The 23,264-nt window shown below is 43.8% G+C and overlaps 1 long non-coding RNA gene across 1 annotated transcript in view; it reads left to right on the forward strand.

The window, feature by feature from the left end:
* The first annotated feature begins 18,779 nt into the window (after positions 1 to 18,779).
* Positions 18,780 to 23,264, forward strand: part of LOC309369976 — a 260,636-nt gene continuing 256,151 nt past the window's right edge. Inside the window, exon 1 of the long non-coding RNA XR_014168297.1 lies at positions 18,780 to 18,924. This is a non-coding gene — a long non-coding RNA (uncharacterized lncRNA). The remainder of the gene's footprint in view (positions 18,925 to 23,264) is intronic.

Below are 23,264 nucleotides of genomic sequence, written 5' to 3' on the forward strand. Positions count from 1 at the left end.
TCTTTTTGACCACAAAATTTAACAAATCAGCTTTAACATTGCTGCAAAAATAGGCTGTGAGCTGCTTTTTCGGTTAAATTTCTACTTGTCATAAAGTTGTTAAAGGCACGGTAGACTTGCTAGGGGGAAAAAAAGAAGATGAATAGCCAACACGTTTTTTTTCCTGTTTGGAGGCATACCAATGTATGCACACCAATCCCCCACACCCTGTTTGTTCCTTCTTGTTAATGTAACAACAATGAAACAACCTTTGCATTGCTGGGTGGTGCTGGAGTCAGAAAGGAAGATATTATGCTTCTTTTGAATTTACTTGTTAGAAAAGTGTTATTTCTTGCTCAATACTGCTCTAGCAGGAAATAAAGTTAATAAAAAATAGTTTTAATTTTGGTATCTGGGAACTAATGTGCTAATGGCTCTACTTAAAATAATCACATTGTATAGAACAGCGGTTCACAAACTCCCCCCCTCCGACCCCTTGAAAATTGCTGATAGTCTTTGTGGACCACTTAATGGTTTTTCTGCCTGCGATAGCAATTGTACAATGCTATACTAGATGCTGTTTGATTTTTAGTTGTATTTCTATTGCATCTTTTATTTCTTATGTTGTATTAAAATACAATATAAGGAATAAAAGAAACTATGGGGAGTGTTAAAATCAATATACTTAATGTGGACATTTAATGCAGACATGCCACAGACCACCAAAATGAAGCTCACAGAATAATGGTGGCCTGTAGACTACAGTTTGGGAACCCCAAGTGTAGAACACAACAATATGTCTTAGGAACATTTTACCACATTCCCCTCTGTGCAACCTTCTAGGGCACACATGCCAGTGGTTTGTGGAGCCAGAGGCAGATGTGGTCAGAACAATGACTGTGAAGTTCACTTTCATACTGTACGCTAGTTTTCACTCACCCCTCTCAATCCAGGGAAGCATCATCAGAGTTCCAGAACTAGGCCAGCTACACAAAAGCACTCAAGGAAGGTGTGAGGCAATAGGCAATAGCAGATGCAGCTGGGGAGGGCTGTGGTCTTCAGAGAGTCCCACAGGACAGGCAGAGATGCTTGGAGGGCTGCATTTGGCACCCAGCCCAGTGGTTCTGTGCCCCTGATCTAGCTGTAGAGCCAGTGTGGTGTAGTGGTTAAGAGCAGTAGTCTCGTAATCTGGGGAACCGGGTTCGCGTCTCCGCTCCTCCACATGCAGCTGCTGGGCACCTTGGGCCAGTCACGCTTCTTTGAAGTCTCTCAGCCCCACTCACCTCACAGAGTGTTTGTTGTGGGGGAGGAAGGGAAAGGAGAATGTTAGCCACTTTGAGACTCCTTAAAGGGAGTGAAAGGCGGGATATCAAATCCAAACTCTTCTTCTTCTTCTTCTGTATACTGATTGGCCGTGGCTTTCTAGGGTTTCAGCCAGGAGTCTTTCCCAGCCCTGCCTGGATATGCTAGGAATTAAACCTGGGCCTTTTAGCATGCAAAGCATGTCCTCCATCCCAGAGAGGGCTTAAAATTATATGCAGATTTCCCCATCAGTTTTAAACATCAAGTCTATTGGAAGGTGTTTATTTACACCTCTGTGATCCACCTTGCTCATTTACATGGGCACAAGGGACTGTACATTCAGTTTCCTGTAACACAGTAGCACCAAAGCTGCTCAGTCCGCTTCAACAATCCCAACACGAGTGTCATGGACTGGTTGGATGCTGAGACTGGGTAGGAGGCACTAGCTGGGGAACCCCCAAGGGAAGAAGGCTCAGAGCCTGGGGATTGGTGGATGAGTGGTCAGAGGAAGATGCGAGGCAAGACTGGGAGAAGGAGGTGTTGGAAGCTGAAAATGTAGCAGGGCTTAATGGGAAGGGAGAATCAGTGGCAGAGAGAAGTCTAGAAGCTGAAGCAGGAGGGTGAGATGAGGGAAGCCAAGAGGCACAGATGCGTCAGAAGAATGGATGTCTCTCCCTCCGGCTGCTACAAGGCTCCTCCCTGCTGGTCTCCCAGGACCAGGAGAGTCATGAAGTGGCAGGAGTAGAGACTCCGGCACAGTCTCTGATTGCTTAGGGAGAACCCTGGAGAGGAGGAGACTTAGGAAGCTTTGGGAAGGCAGGGACCTTCAGTCTCTGCAACTGGCTCATAGGGGCAAGACCTACTGAAGAAGTGTTGCTGTGCTCATTGGGCCTGGCACTCCTGAGCAGATCCTGTTTCTTCTAATAAAAGGCTAATTTCACTTACTTCGTGTGATTTATTGCTGGCTTTTTCCTGACACCAAATTGGCTTATAACTGAGGGAGGGGTGTGAGGAGATAATGACTGCTGCATCAAGAGAGACAGCTGTACCACTTTGCATACAAATATGCAGAGCACACTCTGAAGTGAATTTATGGCATATGGCTTTAAATGTTGAATAACAGAGATTCTTTCAAAATTCATGCCACAAAACAGGTTTTCACATCATCTCGTTTTTCTTTTTGGCTTGTTTGCCCTAATATATCCTAGGAGCGAGTTTTCCTTCCTGCAATTTAAATCCATTGCTTCTCGTTCTAACCAGAGTGGTCAAGGTGAACAAATGATCCTTGTCCTCTTTATTGCAACCTTTTAGAACTGGTCAGGAATCAGGTTTCCCATCCCACAGGAAATTCCAAAGTCCTGAGCTGAATTACATTTTTTGTTCGGAATCAGGAAGAAAACTTGACATGCCTACTGTGCTCTCAAAGGGGCTTTTTTTCCCCGTGACGGATTCATTGCAGGCAAACTCGCTATGCCCAAAAGGAACACTTTATTCGAGATATTCAGATGTGAATATTTTTGGGTTGCTGGTTCCGATAACATGGGAATTTTTGTCAGTCAAAATTTCATCCCAAAGGAAAATTCTGCCAGGAGTAGACTAGAGAGGAGTAGAGTTCTTACTTTCTGTCTAAACACTGTAATGCTGAAAAAGTTATTTTCTGTTGTGTAGTAGTTTGTTAAGAATTTCCTGACTGGGTTTAGTTTTCCACCAAGAGGATTCAGTTCTTCAGCTAATGAACAACAGGGGGAAGGTTAGTTTAAGTATATTAAACCCAGGTACAATATTGTATGCATTCTCATTCACACAGGATTTTCTAAGGTGCCGAATTTTATATAGTGCTTCCCACAATTGCCACCATCAAAATTACCACAGAAATATAGGAAGCTGCCTTACACTGAGTCAGATCTGTGGTCCATCTAGCTCAGTCTTGTCTACACTGACTGGCAACAGCTCTCCAGAGTTTCAGACGGGAGAAGCTTTTCTACATGGCAAATATTTCACAAGAAGAGCCCTGCTGGATCAAGCCAATGGCACATCTAGACCGCGTCCTCACAGCAGCCAACCAGATTTCCCCATTCACTCCCTGCTTACTTACTGTTGAACACAGCACTCATACCTTCCTTTCAAGGCCATGCATCTCTAGCGCATCTTTTGTACCTGGGGAAATGTGCTACTTTCCCAGGCAAGCACATTTACTGCTCCTAAGTCTTGCAGACAAATATCTGTCTGGCTTATTTGTTCAGGCAATAGCTGCCGGAGATCCTTAGGATGAGAACACCTAAACAAATGGTAGAAATAGAGTCTCCCTGCTTATACCCATCTCTGGCATTCAGTGCCAGCAACTCAACCAATGACTTCCAGAGGCATTACCAATATTGTCACCACCATTCAATTCCTTAGAACTGCCCCGTGATTTGAGGAGACCTATTGTTGAATGTGTTGTGTTTTGATTTAGTATTTCTTTTGAGACTACCTGCTTCCCTTCTCCTCTACTGGGGCATCTACCCAGCTGACTTTTAGAAAGGGCTGTGTATAGAACCACCAGCAAAAGCAATGCTATACTTGAGTCTCCCATGCTTTTTAGGATGCTACCTGCCATTCCCTTTCCCAATTGTTCTTCTGTGTGTATTTCCAGACCTCAGTCACATCCACGTCATACATTTCAAGCACACGGATTTCTTCCAAGGAGTACTGGGAATTGTATTTTAGTCCTTACAGAGCTTCAATTCTGAGACACCTTCAGGTACAGATGTCAGGGTTCTTTGGGAGAAGCCTGGTGGTTTCAATGTATTGTGAGGATGTGGCCCTCCTGTTCTTGAACGTTCCTGGTTGTTTTCAAAGCTTCCTGGTCTGTACAGATATATCCCACCCTTATAACCTTACACAGATACATTTGCATCTCTGCCCATTCTACCCTTAACACAAATGCCTGCCTTATTCAGGACTGGAACATTATCCTTGAGGAAGCAAACCTGAGAGCGTGGGTGCTGCCTAGAGCAAAGGGTCCTTTGTAAAATCCTCAACTCCTATTTGAGAATTATCAATGCTCCCTCTAGTGGAAATCAGAAGATCATAAGCAGGGAGATTTTGACCAACGAAAGACAGCAAGTCACCTAGGGAGATAAATATATGTGCTGCTTAAAATTGCAGAGATGCTGGTTTGTGGGGCTTCAGGGCAGCTCTATACTTATGCAGTGAATATATATGTTTCATGTGGACAACAAACACACATGCATATGCATCTTTAAATGCCCATGCAAACACATGTGGAGCAACCCTGATTGGGCTGAGTACAGACGGGTGCTTAAGGATTGTGTGTATGTATGAGAGAGAGAGAGACCTGCTGTGTATTTGCTGCAGCAAAAAAGGTGTACATAAGGTAAGCACATTTGCCCAATACAGTCCTACCTCATGTTACGTCCATTTCATGTTACATTCTTTCAGGTTACGTCCCGCAGCGACTTGGAAGTACCGGAAAGGATTACTTCTGGGTTTCGCTGCTTGCTCATGCGCAGAAGCTCAAAATAATGTCACGCGCATGCACAGAAGAGGTGAATTGCAACCCGCGCGTGCAGAGATGCGCTGCTGCGGGTTGCGCTCTTTTCATGTTCTGAACGGGCCTCCGGAATGGATCCCGTTCGCAACCAGAGGTACCACTGTAAACTATGGAGCTGTGCAGTACCATCAACAGACCAAATCCAAATCTCCTGTTTTTCCGCTCCTCCGAAAGGAAATGGGCTTGACAACAGCAAAACTAATATTGTGAAATAATAGTGTTACAGGCCACCCCAATCTCTGCCAAGATTCCAGAGGTCTTGGCAGTTAACCAGGGTTTGTGTTTCCTTTTGGGGGGTGGAGGGTAGGAAATGAGGCAAAACGGAGTCTGCAGTGTCTTTATGAAACATGGTTTATTTACACATGTTTACAACCTGGGCGTTAATGCAGAGAGAGTTAAAGCTGACCATGTTGGTGAGCATCATGGCCTTCTGTGGGAGAACGCAATGACAGAATGTAGCTACAGCCTCCATCTTTCCCCAGAAAACTCAAAATAGTAATAGTAATAGCCCTTGATGCCTAGTGGCCTCATGATTTCAGGTGCTTTTGGAGAGAAGCCAATCCCAGTTTGTGCCAGGTGTGTTTCAACCATATTGGATTAACTGCATTAGCAGTGCTCCCAGAAATAGCTAGTTTGACACGAATACCTCCTACCCCAGTTCAACTGGCAATTCCACTTTTTGAATGGATTACAAGGCTATCAGTTGTTGATGATGGGTATTATAGAGTTCTTGGGAGACAAGTTGGGTTCATGCAGCTTTTGCCGCTAGGAACAGGTTTTGTAAACAAAGGACTTGGCTTGCTCTGGCTTGATAGATTAAGCTTGTTCCGTAATGCAATCTTTATCTACATACTTCACAAGCAATGGTTGCTTCTATCGCAGCATTCACTTGCATGTTGCAGAACTGGCTTTGTGGTCTCTAAGCAGAAATAATGTATATTTCCTCACTGCTTTAAAAATAGCTATCTACCTGTGCAGGCCACTTAAAAGCAAATTGTTTTCAACTTAAAACTGGTTACAGTGCAAGTACATTTTCTAGGGTTTGTGGATAAGACCTAGTCATTAAAGAAAATTAGGATGGTTGTTTGTGAGGTTGACAAAAAACTGTAAAGATTTTAAGTATAGGATTTCCCTTTGCCCCAACTGTTAATTTTGGCAAATCGTTCCCACCACAGACTCCTGTTTGTTGGAATGTATAGCTCAGTGTTGCACATTCCATTTTGGCTGCAAGTTGGTTCATATGATATCAGTCTTGAGAGTTTCTTTTCCGCCACTAATACTGAAAAATGTAGATCAGCTGCCTGTGTCTGAAATGTATGAAATTGGGTGGGAACAGTGGAAAGACTGTGCTTAGATACTGGTGCTCTTTATATATTGGCTCCATAGCTTCTTTGCATTCAGGCAATTAGTTCCCAATGTGGTCAACAGCACAGGTTTAATCAGGCATCTGTTAGGGGGTCTGAAAAACCTGTCCAAATGCATCAAATATATAATCTCTCCTGGGACCCGCTGGAGGCAGTGGAGATGAATTTGGGTTTTTCACACTGGACCAGCCGTGAATTAACCCAACCACAGCTGCACATGCATCCAAAGTCAACTGGGAAAGGATGAAAGCTCCAGACAGATGTTTTCCATGTGGCTGAACATCCAAGAAGGACTAGGCTATGGATTCTTTATCTTCCAGAACATATAAGACTAACTTGTATACATGTTACAGATAGGTAGCCGTGTTGGTCTGCCATAGTCAAAACATGTTTTGTATACATGTTGACAGTTCAGGAAAACATTACTTGAATTGTCTGAGGGCTGGCACAGCCACCTTATACCTGTCAGCCCAGGCTGTCCCTTGACCTTTATTTATTTTTAAAGTATAAACATGTAACAAAAAACAATTCCAAATCCAAATATTGAGATTATTCTGACTTTCCCCCATCCTTTTCATGGGTCCTATTGATAATCTTTACAGCTGCATATCAATACTTATCCAAAATTTTATCCTTCTAAATCATCCATACTTTCTGTTACTTTACAACTGTGATTAAAATCCTGCTAATGTTTTGACCTGCTTACAGTGGTCTCATAAATAAATTATAAGCTTTCCCCATTCTTTCTTAAAGTTCTTGTCTTCTTGACTTCTGAACTTCCCTTTTAAATTTGCCATTTGGGCATAGTCCATCAAGTTGGGTCCTCCATCATGGAGGGCACGTGTTGCGGTGAGATCACCAGAAACTGCCTCCCTGTTGTGGGGCAGGGCCGTTTGGATGACCACAACACCCCATTGGTTGCCCCTCTGTTGCTGGGGCAGAAATTTGGTCAGTTGGGTTGGCTATTGGCTGCTGAGGGGCTACTTAAGCTGCTGCACGTCGCTGGAGAGTTTCACTCTCTTGCAATGTGCAGCGGATCACCTGCTCTCCTCTACCTATATTTAGGGTAGTTCTTACGGCCTTGCTATGCCTGTCGAGGGGTCGTCTGTTCTGGAGCAGGGGCCCGGTACGAATTTTGCCATTTGGCTGATTGGCTGGTGCCATTTTGGTTTTTGCCTACCATGTAGCAAATTGTCACAACTTTATAAGGTTGGCAGGTTAGGCATTTGGTTCAATGTTTTGGGGAGGGGATTTGATTGGCTGTACCTGCCCCTCCATTGCTGCTGCTAGGGAATTCTGTTAAAGGAATCCAGGAGCTCGCCTTGCTTTTGTCCAAACCCTGTCAAGGGGCTAGGGCCACGCCAGAGCCCCTGGGAGCATCCGGGGTGAGCTGTGACATCGAAGGAGTTCTCGCTCCCCCAGGATGCTTTCCCTTACTGACATATGGTGGTGCCCAGTGTCAGTCCTGTTCCTGCCACCATGCGGGTTCAGGTAGTCTGGAACCAATGCCTAAGCAACCACTCACATACTGTAATCAATAAATCTGTAGCCAAAATTAATGCCCAAAACCTTAAACTAAAATCTGTGTCTATTGTGTCTTCATTTGGGGTGGTTTTGGGGGTCTTCACATGCAACTTGGTTTGCCATTCTTCTCTAGTGCAGCTTGAAATGCCGCAGATGGAAACAGCATCACTGCGTTTCAGGCTGCTAATGTCCACACAGCCAAAGCGTGTCTGCCATTTTACAAATCTCTTACTCACCCTGGGAGTGAGGACAGGAAGAAAAAGCAGCACTCAGCTGTAAACTATGAGAGGTATGATTGTGCAGCTTGTTCAGCCCAGTTACGTTAGGGTTTGGGCCTATAAACTAACCGAAGTTATCCAACAGTGCTCTTCCAGGGCAATTTGCTGCCTGCATCAAATGGTGTCCGCCCCCCTCGCAAAGGCCAACACTAATCTATCCCCTTCTCCCCACTTCATGGTGCGGCCTGAATAGGGTCACTTCACTCTGTTGCACAGCAGGGCCAGTCCTGGTGTCTGAGGAATTATTCCTGAGTAACTGCTACATCTGGCCAGGAAGTAAGAATAAACAGAAACTGCAGCAGGCAAGAAAAGCAAACAAGCTTATGAAGAAAAAGGTTTCTTTCTTGAATGCCAGTTTCCCTCAGCCTGGTGCCCTCTAGAAGATGTTTTGTACTGTAACTTCCACCCTCCCAGGCAATTGGCCATGTTGTCTGGGGATGATGGGAGTTGAATCCAACAACATCTGGGGAGCTATAGGGCGTGTGTAGAGGCTGCTTTATGTATCGGAAGCAACGACATGCAAGGGGGTTCAGATGACCCCTTTTGCTGGTGCCTACTGCAGCCATTCCCTCCAGGTCCAATCATACATAATACATAATAATGTCCATGTGTAGACCCCCTTCGGATGTTGGCTGTATGTGTGGACAGCAGACAGTGGACACGTCTTTTACACATGTGTGTGGGTGTGTGACATTAAAGGTGATTTTGTTGTTGTTTAGTCGTTTAATCGTGTCCGACTCTTTGTGACCCCTGGAACAGAGCACGCCAGGCACTCCTGTCTTCCACTGCCTCCCCCAGTTTGGTCAAACTCATGCTGGTAGCCTCGAGAACGCTATCCAACCATCTCGTCCTCTGTCATCCCTTTCTCCTTGTGCCCTCCATCAGGGTCTTCTCCAGGGAGTCTTCTCTTCTCATGAGGTGGCCAAAGTATTGGAGCCTCAGCTTCAGGATCTGTCCTTCCAGTGAGCACTCAGGGCTGATTTCCTTCAGAAGGGATAGGTTTGATCTTCTTGCAGTCCATGGGACTCTCGAGAGTCTCCTCCAGTGCCATAATTCAAAGGCATCAATTCTTCGGCGATCAGCCTTCTTTATCGTCCAGCTCTCACTTCCATACATCACTACTGGGAAAACCATAGCTTTAACTATACAGACCTTTGTCAGCAAGGTGATGTCTCTGCTTTTTAAGATGCTGTCTAGGTTTGTCATTGCTTTTCTCCCAAGAAGCAGGCGTCTTTTAATTTTGTGACTGCTGTCACCATCTGCAGTGATCATGGAGCCCAAGAAAGTAAAATCGCTGACTGCCTCCATTTCTTCCCCTTCTATTTGCCAGGAGGTGATGGGACCAGTGGCCACGATCTTATCCAGACCTAAAATGGCTTATCAAGGCCTCCCTTCCCCAAAAAACAATTTGCAATGGGACTTCATGATTCTTCCTTGTCTGGGGCTAGCATCTCCAAAAGAGCACAGCGGCTGCTGGAGTTTCAGAACTTTTGGAATTCCCCCAAGGAGGGTTGAGAAAGTGCCTGAAATCTAATACCTGAAGCATTTTTCTTGACTTAGAGCCCACCGAGAAGATCTTCGCTAGAGGGAGCTTATATTAAGCAAAGAGACTTGCTATAGAGTTCTATGGCAAATAGCTTTAGTAAATATGGGAGGGAATCTGCAGGATTAATTAGAGAACATCTAATCTGAGCAAGGTATTTCACAATGGGCAAAAGAGAGTAGGGTGTGATGGCTGAGGATGGAAGATGTCAAGAGTTGAGCTCACTCTAGAATTCTCACTGAAACAGGAAATCTGTCTTGGGACTGTCTCCTTCAGACAGTGGCGTAGCGTGGGGGTGCAGGGGGGCCGGCCGCACCGGGTGCAACATCTGGGGGGGCGCTCGCACTCACAGCTCTCTGCCCCTACCTGGCTCACTCACTCTCTCTCACGGGTTAGGGGGCGCAAATTACTTGCCTTGCCCCGGGTGCTGACAACCCACGCTACGCCACTGACTTCAGATGAATGCTACAGGACTGAATACTACTCCGTTTTTCAAATCCCTGGATCTAGTGTACTCTTCCTGAAATGGTAGTTTAGTGTGTGCAAGCAATTATTTCCATTCTATCATGGGACCCACCCACCCCACTTTAAGTGTATTGTGTGGATGTGATAATATTTCCTGATTTATTTAATATTTACTGGCTTTATTGCTAGCACATGAGAGTGTGTGTACATCATTCGTTCACCCCACACTTTTGAGTCCATTTCCCCGTACCTTTCCTAACTTCAAAAGTCATTTGATATGTATCTTTAGGTGCGAGGCAAAAACGTTCCTCTATAACTAGGTCTTTGGCTGATTAAATGTGCTTGTGGGTATGGGGATTATTGGCTTGTTTGTTTGTTTGTTTTTGTTATGCATGTTGTGTTCTCATTTTATATTTTTATGCTGTAAACCACCCTGTCATCTTCGGATGGAGGGCAGTATACAGACTGAATAAAGAAACAAAATATATAAAGTGGGTGTGCTGCACCAGGAGATTACATTCTAATTATGCACACCTAATTTTTCAGAATGCACGCGAGTCCACACAGCAAAAAATACTAAGTGTCTGGAGGTGATCACTGCCTTTCTGCACAGTGAGTCATGTTGGTAGCTGCACGAACAGCCACAGCCGATAACCACTCAAATGATGAAGAGGCCAGGCCACTTCATATGCTCCAAATATCCTTATTTAGAAGAGGCAGAAGATATTGTTTGATCCCCTGGCAAATCTGCTACCTCTGCTTTGTCCTTGTTTTTGCCTTTGGGGAATGCCTTGCTAAAACTTAAGTTGCTAGCGTTGTCGTTCTCTCCCGTGCTGAGTAGCATTCTTCAGGGTTTTATATCCCTATCCAGGGTCTCTAGAAGTTAAATCCCTGAGATATATCTTGCGTCTAGCAGAGATCCAGGTAAATGCATGTGCATAAACACGGAGGCATCCTGCGGTGCCCGGTCTACCATTTCCCACACTGCAGCTGCTGAGGCAGATTCCAACCTGCTGATAACATATTGTAAGGCAATTACGGTCCCCCCTCCACATTTCTCTTGAACCCAAAGAACAAACACTCTTGCTTAGTTTTAGATCAATGGCGGGCGAGTGACAGGCGCAGCCAATATAACACAATCGCCAGAGGAGCGCATTCAGCAATGTGTAACAAGGGAGGGGGGCAGAGACACCCCATGGTGTCTTCTGAGGGTGCTTCCAGTTTACTGAGCGTTCATCCAACTTGTTTGCAGAGAAGTTAGGTGATGTTGCGTCAAAGCAAGTGTCATCCAGCACTTTCGAGTGCATTTCTCCAACATTTCCCTTATCGGTAAACGTCTGGTGTTTTGGGAAAGCAGGCTTGTTACACAAGAACTCCCAATCCACTATCACTGGGCAACCTGCATTCCCTGGTGCATCCTTGAATCTCACCCCAAAATAGCAGCAAGCGGGAGGCACTCTTGATGTGCAAATCAAAGTATTATAGGTATCTCAGTAATTTCATCTGTGGAAATGTTAGGCACACTCTCTGTCCCCTGTCCCACACCCCATTTTTTGCTTTTGTGTTGTAATCTTACCACCGTCTTCTGAGTGCTAGAAACTCACTGATAGTTTAGCTCGTCGTGATATTTGGAGAGGATATGAGAAGGCAGATAATTAATTTAAAAAGCTGGGCAGAAATGAGAAGGTAGATAAACATGTTGAAAAACAAGCACTATGATATATCTGACATTTAGTGATCGCTTAGTATTGAATATGGTGGAACACTTACAAAAAAAGACGGCTACAGTATTAATGGATTTTGTTGTTGTTGTTAAAATGTATTGTTGCCCAGGGTCAGATAGAAGGCAGCATGGGTGGAGGAAAATTAATAAATCCATAGGGTGGTATCTGATACTAGCTGCTTTCACACAGCAGTTTATTCAGTTTCCCTGACTTCCCCATAACTGTTGATTTCTGCATTATACAGGCAACTCCCCATTTAAGAGTTCAAGCCACCTGCAAATGTGTACATGTGCATTGCCTCAAACCCGGAATTGGCTGAAAAATGGGCAAAAACGGCCCTAAAAGAGCATGAAAATTGCAAAAATAGCATGAAAGCATCATCTAGGAATCCCGCCAGCCATTGCAAGTGCATTTCCAGGAGCCCTTGCACCAATCTTTGAGGCCTGTGGAGAGCTGATGTTTGAGCAAGAAGGTTTGGAGGTGGAAAGTGTGGCATTTGCAGGCTTTTTCAATGGTGTTCCCTATATGTGATTTCACTTAAACCTTGGAATGTAACCGCCACATAATTGGGGAGTTGCCTGTATTTGAGCTTTCAAACAATGTAAAAGCCACTTCTGGAACTCTAGTAGAATTTAGCAGAAGTTTAGTGCTCATTTCCATGTTGATTACTTCCAGAGAAATCTGTCTGCAGTCCCATGAATCCCCAAAATGATGGGGTAAAGTGTGAAATTTGGTGCGATATGCTGGCATACAGTTCTTTCCTGCTGTTTGCATGGGTAAATCATGAGGGACCAGAAGTACCGTATTTTTCGCTCTATAAGATGCACCAGACCACAAGACACACCTAGTTTTTGGAGGAGGAAAACAAGAAAAAAATTATTCTGAATCTCAGAAGCCAGAACAGCAAGAGGGATCACTGTAAGTGAAAGCAGTAATCCCTCTTGCTGTTCTGGCTTCTGTGATAGCTGTGCAGCCTGCATTCACTCCATAAGACGCACACACATTGCCCCACACTTTTTAGAAGGGAAAAATGAGACTTACAGAGCAAAAAATACGGTACACATCTGCAGAAAAGGTTGGAGGAGTAGAGATGTTCGCCCAGTAACATTCATTGTTCAATGGCACATCTACTGGCGTGAATGAAATTTAGCAGGACATGCAGGTATATTGGCCAAATAGCCACAGTTCTTTAAGGCAACAGGTACTGAACTTAGAAAGGTATGTTAGAAATCAGGACAGAAGGGCCAGCAATGTAAGTGGGAGAACAATATTCCCCATGTCAGTCATATCAGATTAGACTCACTGAAATAAATGCGCTTAAATTTGCCACGATTCTATCATATAAAAGGGGTTTTTAAAAAAACAAAAAAACTTTTTAAAACAAACTGATGCAAGCAGCAGTTGCATCCCCCTGCCCCCAGATTCTGAACATTAAAAAAAATACAGAAAGTGACTCCAGCAACACTATGATGACCTCGGCTCAGAACAAAGGAGGGTGTCCATCAAAGTGTTTGATGAGCCATCAGCTGTTCTTCTCCAGCAAGGGCTTATGAACTTGGGAGTTGAAATGTATACCCAAAGCTAAAATTACACACCGGTCCCTCTTGGAAAGCCTTTGGAAATTTAGTATGACATAGATTAATCTGTTTCAAAGAAGGTTGCCCGTTTCTAGAGAGGAAAGCCACTGGATACGAATCGACATGCCATCAGCTATCTCTGTGATTACCAAACTACAGGATTCTACTAAATATAGATTTAACCCAATGCTATTGTCAAGTTTGTTTCCTTCCTACAAAAGCAGGTGCTGGCCGGATAGAGGCAAGTTTCCTGTTTCTTTTTGTCACCACTTTCTCATGTGGTCCTTGCAGCTGCTGCAGATTAAAGGGCAGCGCAGATTGGCTTATGTGGCACAATTGTGCAGAGCCAGTTTACCGTAGCACACAAGTAGGGCTTGTTGAAAAGGAGGCTTTTCTTAATCTAATTTGAAAAAAGGGAGAGGGAGAGGGAGAACATTAAGGAAGTAGAAGAAGTGAAAATGCTGGTTGCTAACAAGACCAGCATAACACAACAAAGGAATAGACCAGAGTTGAGATCAATAACATTACATCTACTGTATAAATGACTCAGGAATATCTCTTTGGGCATGTGCCCAGATCCTGAGATTTTATGCGGAGGCCCATCTGCCACCTTCACAGGCACACTTGGTAGGGACATGGGAGAGACTTTTGGAACTCCCTGCCTGGAGAAGGTAGACCGGTTACCTCCTTGTTGTCCTTCCAGCGGCACGTGAAGACCTTGCTCCAACAGGTTTTTGAGAACCGATTGCTTCGGTTGGTGCTGTGCTGTTTTTCTTGCCATTGCCTGTATGCATTTAATACCTCATATATATCTATTAATGTTTAATTGTTTTTTTAAAATGACCTTCTGTCTATCTTTTTAGCTGTTCTTGTTTTACCTAGTTACAGGTAGGTAGCTGTGTTGGTCTGCCATAGTTGAAATAAAATAAAATAAAATAATAAAATAAAATAAAATCCTTCCAGTAGCTCCTTAGAGACCAGCTAAGTTATGTGTATGAGCTTTCATGTGCATGCACACTTATTTTATCTGTAAGGCACCTTGAGTCCCTATGAGGGGGAAAGGTGGGGTATAAATAAATATAAACAAATAATAATAGTAATAGCAATAGTAATGATTGCAAGAAGAAGACTAGGCGTGAATGTGCTAGCTTTGCTCACCCCCACCCTGATTTCCTTGTGTGGCCTCCCTGCCTGGCTTAGAACCCCAGAAGAACAGGGTTCTAAGTCATGCATAGAGTCCACAGAACTTTAAAAAGTTCCCTGCTGCAGAAGCCACCTCTCCAGCTGATGGAAGCCGATGGGACTAGCAATGGACAGTCATATAGTCATATACATACTCTTCCTTTTTACATGAGGGATTAGATTGACTGAAGAGGTTTTAAGTTCCCTAGCTTTCTGCAAGCTTAAATCGCTTCTACAGAGGAACAATGGAATGGAAAAGCACTTAACTATGCCAGGAGCATGAGATGGAATATATAAATTGTGGGAACCCACAAAATACCCTCCTCATGTGGCTCCTCTGCTAGCAAAGGCCACGCTGACCAGGGTCACAGGTGGTGGGGAGGAAAGGAGCAGCTGCCACCATCACAGCTATATCTCCTCTGCAACATTTTCCTTTGCTCCAGGGGAATAAATGGCAGCCATTCACTTTCCTGGGAGAAAATAACTGGATACGCTTGAAAACAGTATCGGGAAGGGAGGAAAACACATCCCGTGACACACACACCCCCAGTAACTCCAGAAGCAGCTGTATTTTTACCCTGATATCTAATTTGGCCTTGAAATCTACAGCATCATGAGGTCCCATAGGACAAAAGTTTGAACTTCATTAGGCAAGTTTCTGTAAGTGTGAATGATTCATTCACAAAGCCACTCTTCCCTTTGGGTTTCATATTGAAATTCCAGGGTTAGCCTACAGTTACATTTTTAAAATAAAAATGAAAACAAATAAATCAAAGTAGCAGAAACTATTAAAACAGGCGTGCCATATATGCAGGGCCATGGGGCCCGAAGACACACAAACCTATTTTCAATGAAGGGGCAGGGCCCCCCAAAAGCTCTGCAGCCGCTGGCAGACACACCGCAGGGCATCCACACAAGATGTCTGCATGCCCCACAATGTGTGCGAGTGATGGCAGCACACCACAGGGCATGGTGATGTCATGCACGCACATAGTGGGGGGGGCGCGGCACATGGTGTGATGATGTCGTGTGGCCCCCTCAATCGTGGGGGGGGGGGCAAGGCCTGTATTGAAGTACAGTGGTACCTCAGGTTACTAATACCTCGGGTTACAAACACTTCGGGTTACAGACTCTGCTAAGCCTGAAGTAGTACCTCGGGTAAAGAAATTTACCTCAGGATGAGAACAGAAATCGCGCGCCGGAGGCGGGAGGCCACATTAGCTAAAGTAGTACCTCAGTTTAAGAATGATTTCAGGTTAAGAACGGACCTCCAGAACGAATTAAGTTCGTATCATGTTTTAATGACAGTTTTGCTAAGTAAGCAGCAGGTCTATTCTTTACTTATCAATGTCATGGTGTCATGGGACAATTGACGATGTTTGACCAATCTATTGGCAATATTTTGATTAGTCAGTTAACCAGTGTACCAACTCCATCCATGATATCCAGTAAAAGTTACCCAGAGCACTTTCAGATGGGCTGCTTATTCACACTAAATGTAGTTGTTATCCTGCACTTTCTAGTGCAATTGTCTTGTCTGTCCAAAGAGATGACTACCCACAAGGCATGTTGTTGTGTGTGATATGCATTTGTTTATCACTGGACAGATTATTCCGATTTAGAAGCACCTCTGATCTTATTTACAGAATTATTTATATACTCTGCAATTGTGCTAAAATAATATTTGAAGCAGCCATCAAGAAATAACTAAAAACAAGAAAAAATACAGTAATGGAATATTATCCACTAAGACTGTTCTTATCTTAAAGGAACTGGATTTTTTTTAAAAAAAATATTTTTTTAACCACGAGAGCATGATTTAGATTGAACTGGATAACCTAATGCAGGCTTTCAAACAAAACATATCTGTGAAAAATCTGCTTTCTTCCAGCCTGATCAGCAATTTGATCTTGCCTGCCATATCTGGGCTTCATACTGCTGCTGCTTCTGCTTCCTGGGGCTTGGAATCTGTGTGTCTGGCTACAGGGCTATGACTCATTTGGAAGGAATGAGACTGTTCATCTCCTATGTTTCACAGATGAGCCTTAATGCTTCAGGGTTCAGTCCGCTTCATAAGGCGTTGATCCCACACCTGATTCTTCTTACTCTTATTGCTGTGGCCAGACAGTTTTACATAGCATTTATTATTACTGTGCTTATTATTATTACATATTATGCTATTACATATCAAAATCACATATTAATAGTTCTCTCTCTCTCTCTCTCTCTCGCTCTCGCTCTCGCTCTCTCTCACACACACACTTAAAAAAAACAACTTAGTTTCTGTATTTTTAGCTGTTCCTATTTTATCTGTAAGCAGCCTTAAATCCCTTTCAGGGAAAAAGGCGAGAGATAATAAATATATAATAAGTATATTGTACTTGAGACAACAAAAGGAGGTCAATATCCAGACCACTGGGTTAATTCTACAGAAGTGTGCCAATGTCTGTTGGCATCCGTCACTGTGATGTTCGGGCTGAAGAAAGCTTTTGAAGATCCCGAACAATCGACCAGGAGGGAGAGAACATGCCAGCTGGGCATGTGTCTCTGCCAGGGTCCTACTCTAGTGTAAGATGAGCTCCTGACAGTTCATTGCCAGAATATTAGCATCACATTCTCCCATACCCATTGGGAGATGTGAGCCATTGCTTTAGCTCCCAGGCAGCTGGGAGCCACCATTTTTATTTTCCACAATAACCCAGTGAAATAATTGCTGCAGAATTCCCATGCAGAGGTGTTCCTAAGCAAAGGCACAGAAACATCACAGAGTGATGAGCCAGAAATGTATTTTATCAGCCTTTACAATAGTTATATAATAAAATATTCAAATATGTACATACATACACAAACAACGCAGATATGCAGCTCAGTTTCTCACACCCTTTTGAAAACAATTTTTATTTTTGAACAGATGAAAATATTGACGACAAATACCCCACACTTTGGTTTGGTGTGTCTGCAGAGGAGAGGGGGTAGGGGTTTGTTTTGTAGGATTTACTTGACTTGCAGAATTTTACTTGGCAATGGATGCTCTAGATAATGGCTATAGGTATGCATCCCTGTCCTCTTCCTCACACCACAGAACTCATGTGGTATATTCAATTCTTTGTTCCCCATAGCACCTCCCACCTTTTAATTACCTCCATAAAGCTGAGGACCTAGAAACCACCATTTTAACATAACACAATGTCACAGAGCAATGCTATTTCTGGGTTATTTTGAAAAGTAAAAATGGTGTCTCCCAGCTGCTCCCACCATCAGGTAAGCTCACCATGACCCAATAATAATAATAATAATAATAATAATAATAATAATAATAATAATTTATTTATTTATACCCCGCCCATCTGGCTGGGTTTCCCAATGACATTTGAAGTTGAAGGATATGGGAAACGCTTTGCCACAGGCTCATAGTTGAGCCTCAACCCACCCTTTAGTTCTTGTACTTGTCAGATGGTTCAACTTTGCAGTTGAACTTCTTGGTTTCTCTCCTGGTAAGCTTGTCATGTCAGCTGGAGAACTATAAATCACTTGTATCTGTTCCTTTGTTGATATAACTGAGGGGCGGTGACATTTTGCTGCCATTACTGACAAGACAGAACAGCTTCAGCTTTTCCACTCCTCATAGCAACCCTTTCTCTTGCAGCCTAAATAATCCCTCCAAACAATTTGAGATTTATCTACCTAGTGACATTCAACATATGTTGTCATGGAAAATGCAAGATGTTGAGCAATAATGTGCCATTAAACACACACACACATTTCTCTTATCTCAGCTGCATTAATCGTTAACACACTCAATCCATGCAGTTGTATGGTCTCACAACTCTGCATTAAATTATGGTGTGCCTATTCCCACTGCTGTGACTCCCAACCTGGGAAGCAGATTGGAGTCCAGAAGTGTGCTAGATCAGAAGAACCAACAGCAAAGGCCACAGAAGAATTAGATGCTGGGCTAAGACAGAGCCTGTCTACCAAGAAATCTTCAAACAATTATCCCCAGAGACTGCCTGGGGCCCCTCATGAATCCACTGCCTACCTGGAGCCCCGTGTTCCTCAGCACCAACGTAGGAAATGAGCCAGGAGGGAAATAGTAGGCAGCAGATGGAGTGCTAGGCTCCAGCCCTTTAAACCCATCTTTCTCTAGAGAAGAAATAATCCTTAAAAGAATATAGTGGGCTGAGAGGGATAAACAGCTTGCTTTGGAGCCCAGGTCTTGTCAGACCAAGTTGCTTTCTTGGAGCTCTCCAAGGTCCTGCTAGACTGTGGTGCCCACAGGAGAAGAAGAGTTTGGATTTGATATCCCGCCTTTCACTCCCTTTAAGGAGTCTCAAAGCGGCTAACATTCTCCTTTCCCTTCCTCCCCCACAACAAACACTCTGTGAGGTGAGTGGGGCTGAGAGACTTCAAAGAAGTGTGACTGGCCCAAGGTCACCCAGCCAGCAGCTGCATGTGGAGCAGCGGAGACGTGAACCCAGTTCACCAGATTACTAGTCTACTGCTCTTAACCACTACACCAGACTGGCTCTCTGGTGCGCCCTGTAGAGTAAGGTTACCAGATATTTTTTCAATGAATCTGGAGACACGTTTCAACTTCCTACTAAATAGATGGGAAACGGGGACGTCTGGTAACCTTACTGTAGAGTCCCGCTAAAGGATGTAATGGCCACTAATCTGTGTAACTACTCTTTCCCTGATGGGTGTCCACAGAAGATTACAAGAAAGCTCACCAAGACAGAGATAGGAGCCATGATAGTAATGTCATGCTGTCCATCATGGCGCTTTAGGAAGAGAGTTCAGGGAGGTAATTGATACTACACAGAACAATCCACTGAGGAATTCACCCTACAAAACCCCAATGAAATGAACAGAAGCTGCAGCACTACCAAAAGAGTTGTTGCTTTTTACATGCTGTGAAACTAAATCCAGAGATAGTCTTCAGCTTTCACAAGAGGTTCCACATCATCCTTTGCAGAGCACCTTAGGGGTGTCTTCCCTTCCACCCACAGTTCTTTGAACAATCTGGAGTTTTTTCCACTCCAACCTATTGTCTTCCATTAGTCACTGAATCATGAACTCTGGTTATTTATTTGGTTCATTGCATTTATATCCCACCATTCCTCCAAGTAGCTAAAATGGTGCACATGGACCTATAACCTCTCCCCGCACCCCCAGTACACATTTTCTCCTCACAACAGCCCTGTGAGGTAGGTTAGGCTGAGAGAAAGAGACTTGCTCACGGTCACACAGTGAGCTTGACGACCAAGCAGGGATTTGAATTCATTTCCTTATTTTCAGAGACGATATACAGAAGAACTAAGATGTTATGTACTGAAGTTCTCACGCTGGGCCAGCAGGGGGATACTGTAGATAGTTATGCAAATAAGGGGTCGGAAGTGACGTTCAGTGATTGGATAGTTTTAGAAAATTGTTACAGTTACGTGGTATTGGAGCTCTATATAAGCAAACTGACTGAACCCTTCAGTTCAGTTCTGTTCTGGCCTGTGAATAAACAAGAGCTGTTTGAAGAATCGCTGTGTCGTCTGATATGTTCACCCACAACTTAACATAAGATGTCACCGCAAATAGTTTCTAAAGCTACTCTGAGTGGTCCACACAGTTTTTAGACTCAGGGGCACACTGAGTAATCAGTCAGAAACTCTGGTCTGGTCCCTTGGGTTACTGTTTTAGGGGAAAAACAGCAGGTGGAGGTGGCACATTTTCTCAGACGCCAGCCACTTACCACCTGCAACCTGAGTGCTTTTTTTTCTAAATAAGGTGGTCATGCAACCTGCTTTACAGATGAATATCTGTCAGAACCTTCTGTTTGAGGGAGTGCTCTATCTGAAGGGCTAATGGACTAAGTCTGGTTTAAAAATAGCGCCATAAGAAGGGAGACTTCAGAGGCCTTGAACTTGCCCTTCAGCTGATACAGAATTCAGAGGCCAGGATGCTCACTGTGACAAGACGGTTTGAACATATCACACCGCTTCTGGTCTGACTGCACTGGCTGCCAATTAGCTTCCAGGCCCAATTCAAAGTCTTGAAAGCCTTAAAACGACTCAGGACCGCAATACCTCGAGGATCGCCTCTCCCCATATAAACCATCCCAGACTCTGCATTAATCATCTGAAACTCTTCTTTGTGTGGTCCGGAGGGTGGCAACACAAGAACAGGGCCTTTTCTGCAGTAGCTCCCCATTTGTGAAATGCTCTCCCCCAGGGAGGTTCACCTGGTTCCTTCATTATATATTTTTAGGCCCCAGGCGAAAATGTTTCTCTTCAACCAGGCCTTTGGCTGATTAATTTTCTACAGTTTTAAAAAATGTGTTTGTGGGACGGGATGGTTATTGTTTTGCTGTTTTGTTTTACTCATTTACTTGTTTGTATCCTATATTTTATTCTGTGAACCGTCTTGAGATCTTATAATAAAGGGCAGTGTATAAATCTAAATGTATTCTGTTTCTATTTAAATTGTAATCCACAATTCTAAAGGTGCATCTATGTGCATGTATAGATGTGCATCTATACATACAAATAGGCACACAAATTTGTATATTTATGCATATTTATGCATATTTTATGTAAATTGGTACCCCTTTTTTAAGTGATGCTTTTCCTTTTGGGGGCCAATGCATAAAAGGTCACCCAAGTTCCAAGTCACATTTTCACATAACAAATGGGAAGCAGTTGGAAAAGGGAAGTCTTCTTTTGATTCTATCACTAAAAAACTGTCAAGCCCATTTGTTGTCTATTTAGATATCTTTCTAAAAAGAAAATCTCATCGCCCAACTGTACAGATTGTTTAAAATTTGATAGTAACAGGTTCTGCGCAGCTTTTAAAAATACAAGAAGACTAATTAGCAGTCTGGAAAGCCAGAGTTTGCACCCAGATTTAATTCTGAGCTAGAAATATCTTTGCCACATATTGCTCCAAATCCACAAACATCTTGCTTGTTAAAACTGAGCAGGTTTTGTTTTTGTTTTGCTCTGGAGTTAATTTACAATACCGTGCTAGGATGCCAGCCTTAGTTGCCTAATCAGATTCACATGAATCTTGCAGTCCTCTTATCTCTTTCTAGGCAAATACTCCCAGAAGATTCTCTCTCAATTAGATACAGGTCAGGTAGCATGAACTTCCTCCCACAGGACAAGCAGATCTTCCTGGAGGCGGTTGCTAAGAAATTCCACCTGGAGTCCGCAGTCTTATCTTCACAAAGATATTCCTGCTACGAGAAATCTTGTTGACCTAATGAGGAAGCAAACCTAATGAGCAAGCAAAAGAGCCTCGGTGTTTTTGGGGGTAGGTGGGAGGTGGAATCTGCATGCGTCTTTATCTGATATCTTATCCGCACGATGATCTCGCATTTGCTGATCATTGCTCAGTGCCAGTGGGAATTCCTCAGCCATGGCGAAGATCTGAGAGCGGCAAGTCAACCCCCTCGATGTTGCATGCAGGTGAGAAGCACATGATGCTCTTGTTACCAGGAAACGGCTGGAAGAAAGAAATAGCACCTGTTATTTGAGGCAGGTATTGCGATGCATCTGAAGGGTGTCTAAAGCTAGTCCACTGCTGACAATGAGCACCCGAACTTCAAAGTAACCCACCCGCCCACATACAAAATCAATGGGCAAACACATAAAACAGATGATTATATGTGTAACCAACTGCTATATCAGGCTGCTAACATATATGCTATAGCATATATCATGTTATTGGAGCCTATGTGAACCACAGGATGTCTCTAATTTGCATTATTTTATGTTGCACTGAATAAACATATTTTCACATAAAATATTATTTGTAACATGAATATTTAGGTCACTAGAGGAAAGTTGTGGCCTTCTGAATGTTGATTACAATGCCCCTCATTCTTGATCATTGGCCATGCTGGTGGGGCTGGCGGAAATTGCAACCCAGCAACGCCTGGGGAACCAGAGGTTGAATATCTAAGAACTGTGACGTAGTCATTACATGTAGACTCGCATAGTAAGAACGAAGCTCAAAGTTCATCTACTCTGACCCCTACACCTGGAGAGCCTCAAGCTCTCCCCAGTTGATCCTGACTCAGGCACATGGCAAAACAAAACAAAACAAGAGAACAGGGAGAAAAAAAGAGAGCACCAGATCAAATCAAACAGGCGCTATTTTGCAAGATAGCCTACCTGCCTCACATCAGGACTAAGCCTACACAACGCCTTGGCCATTAGATGCTTCAAGGCTGCAACCACTAAGGGTACTGCTGGCTGCTATTGGCCCAGGTAAGGATGTTCCCTAGAAGTTGTCCAGGTGGGCGGTCAATCAATCAATCAATCAATCAATCAATCAATCGGGGCAAGGCAGGCTTTTTACTCTGCTGGCCAGGGGTGGGGCAAAAGCCAGCTTCCTCAGAAGCAAGGAGTGCAAGGCAGCATCTCTGTTTAAAATATGCTCTCCACAACTGAGCTACAGCTGCTTTGCTCAGGCCCAAGAAAACAGCTCAATGAACCTGGTTAGCTCAGCTGGTTAGAGCATGGTGATCTAACACCAAGGCTGCAGGTTAAATCCCCATATGGGACAGGTGCATATTCCTGCATTGCAGGGCATTGGACCAGATGACCCTCAGAGTCTCTTCCAACTCTACAATTCTATGATTCCTCAAAGTAGGAAACTTTCCTTGTTGCTTTTCTGGCCTTCAGGAAAACAGCTCTGAGCATGCTCAGAACCAATGTACGGGTCTCCCTACCACATAGGGTTGTTTCTGAAGCATTCTTATCACAATGGGCTAACA

The sequence above is a fragment of the Podarcis melisellensis genome (assembly GCF_964234715.1).
Source record: "Podarcis melisellensis genome assembly, chromosome: 5".
Classification (NCBI taxonomy): domain Eukaryota; kingdom Metazoa; phylum Chordata; class Lepidosauria; order Squamata; family Lacertidae; genus Podarcis; species Podarcis melisellensis.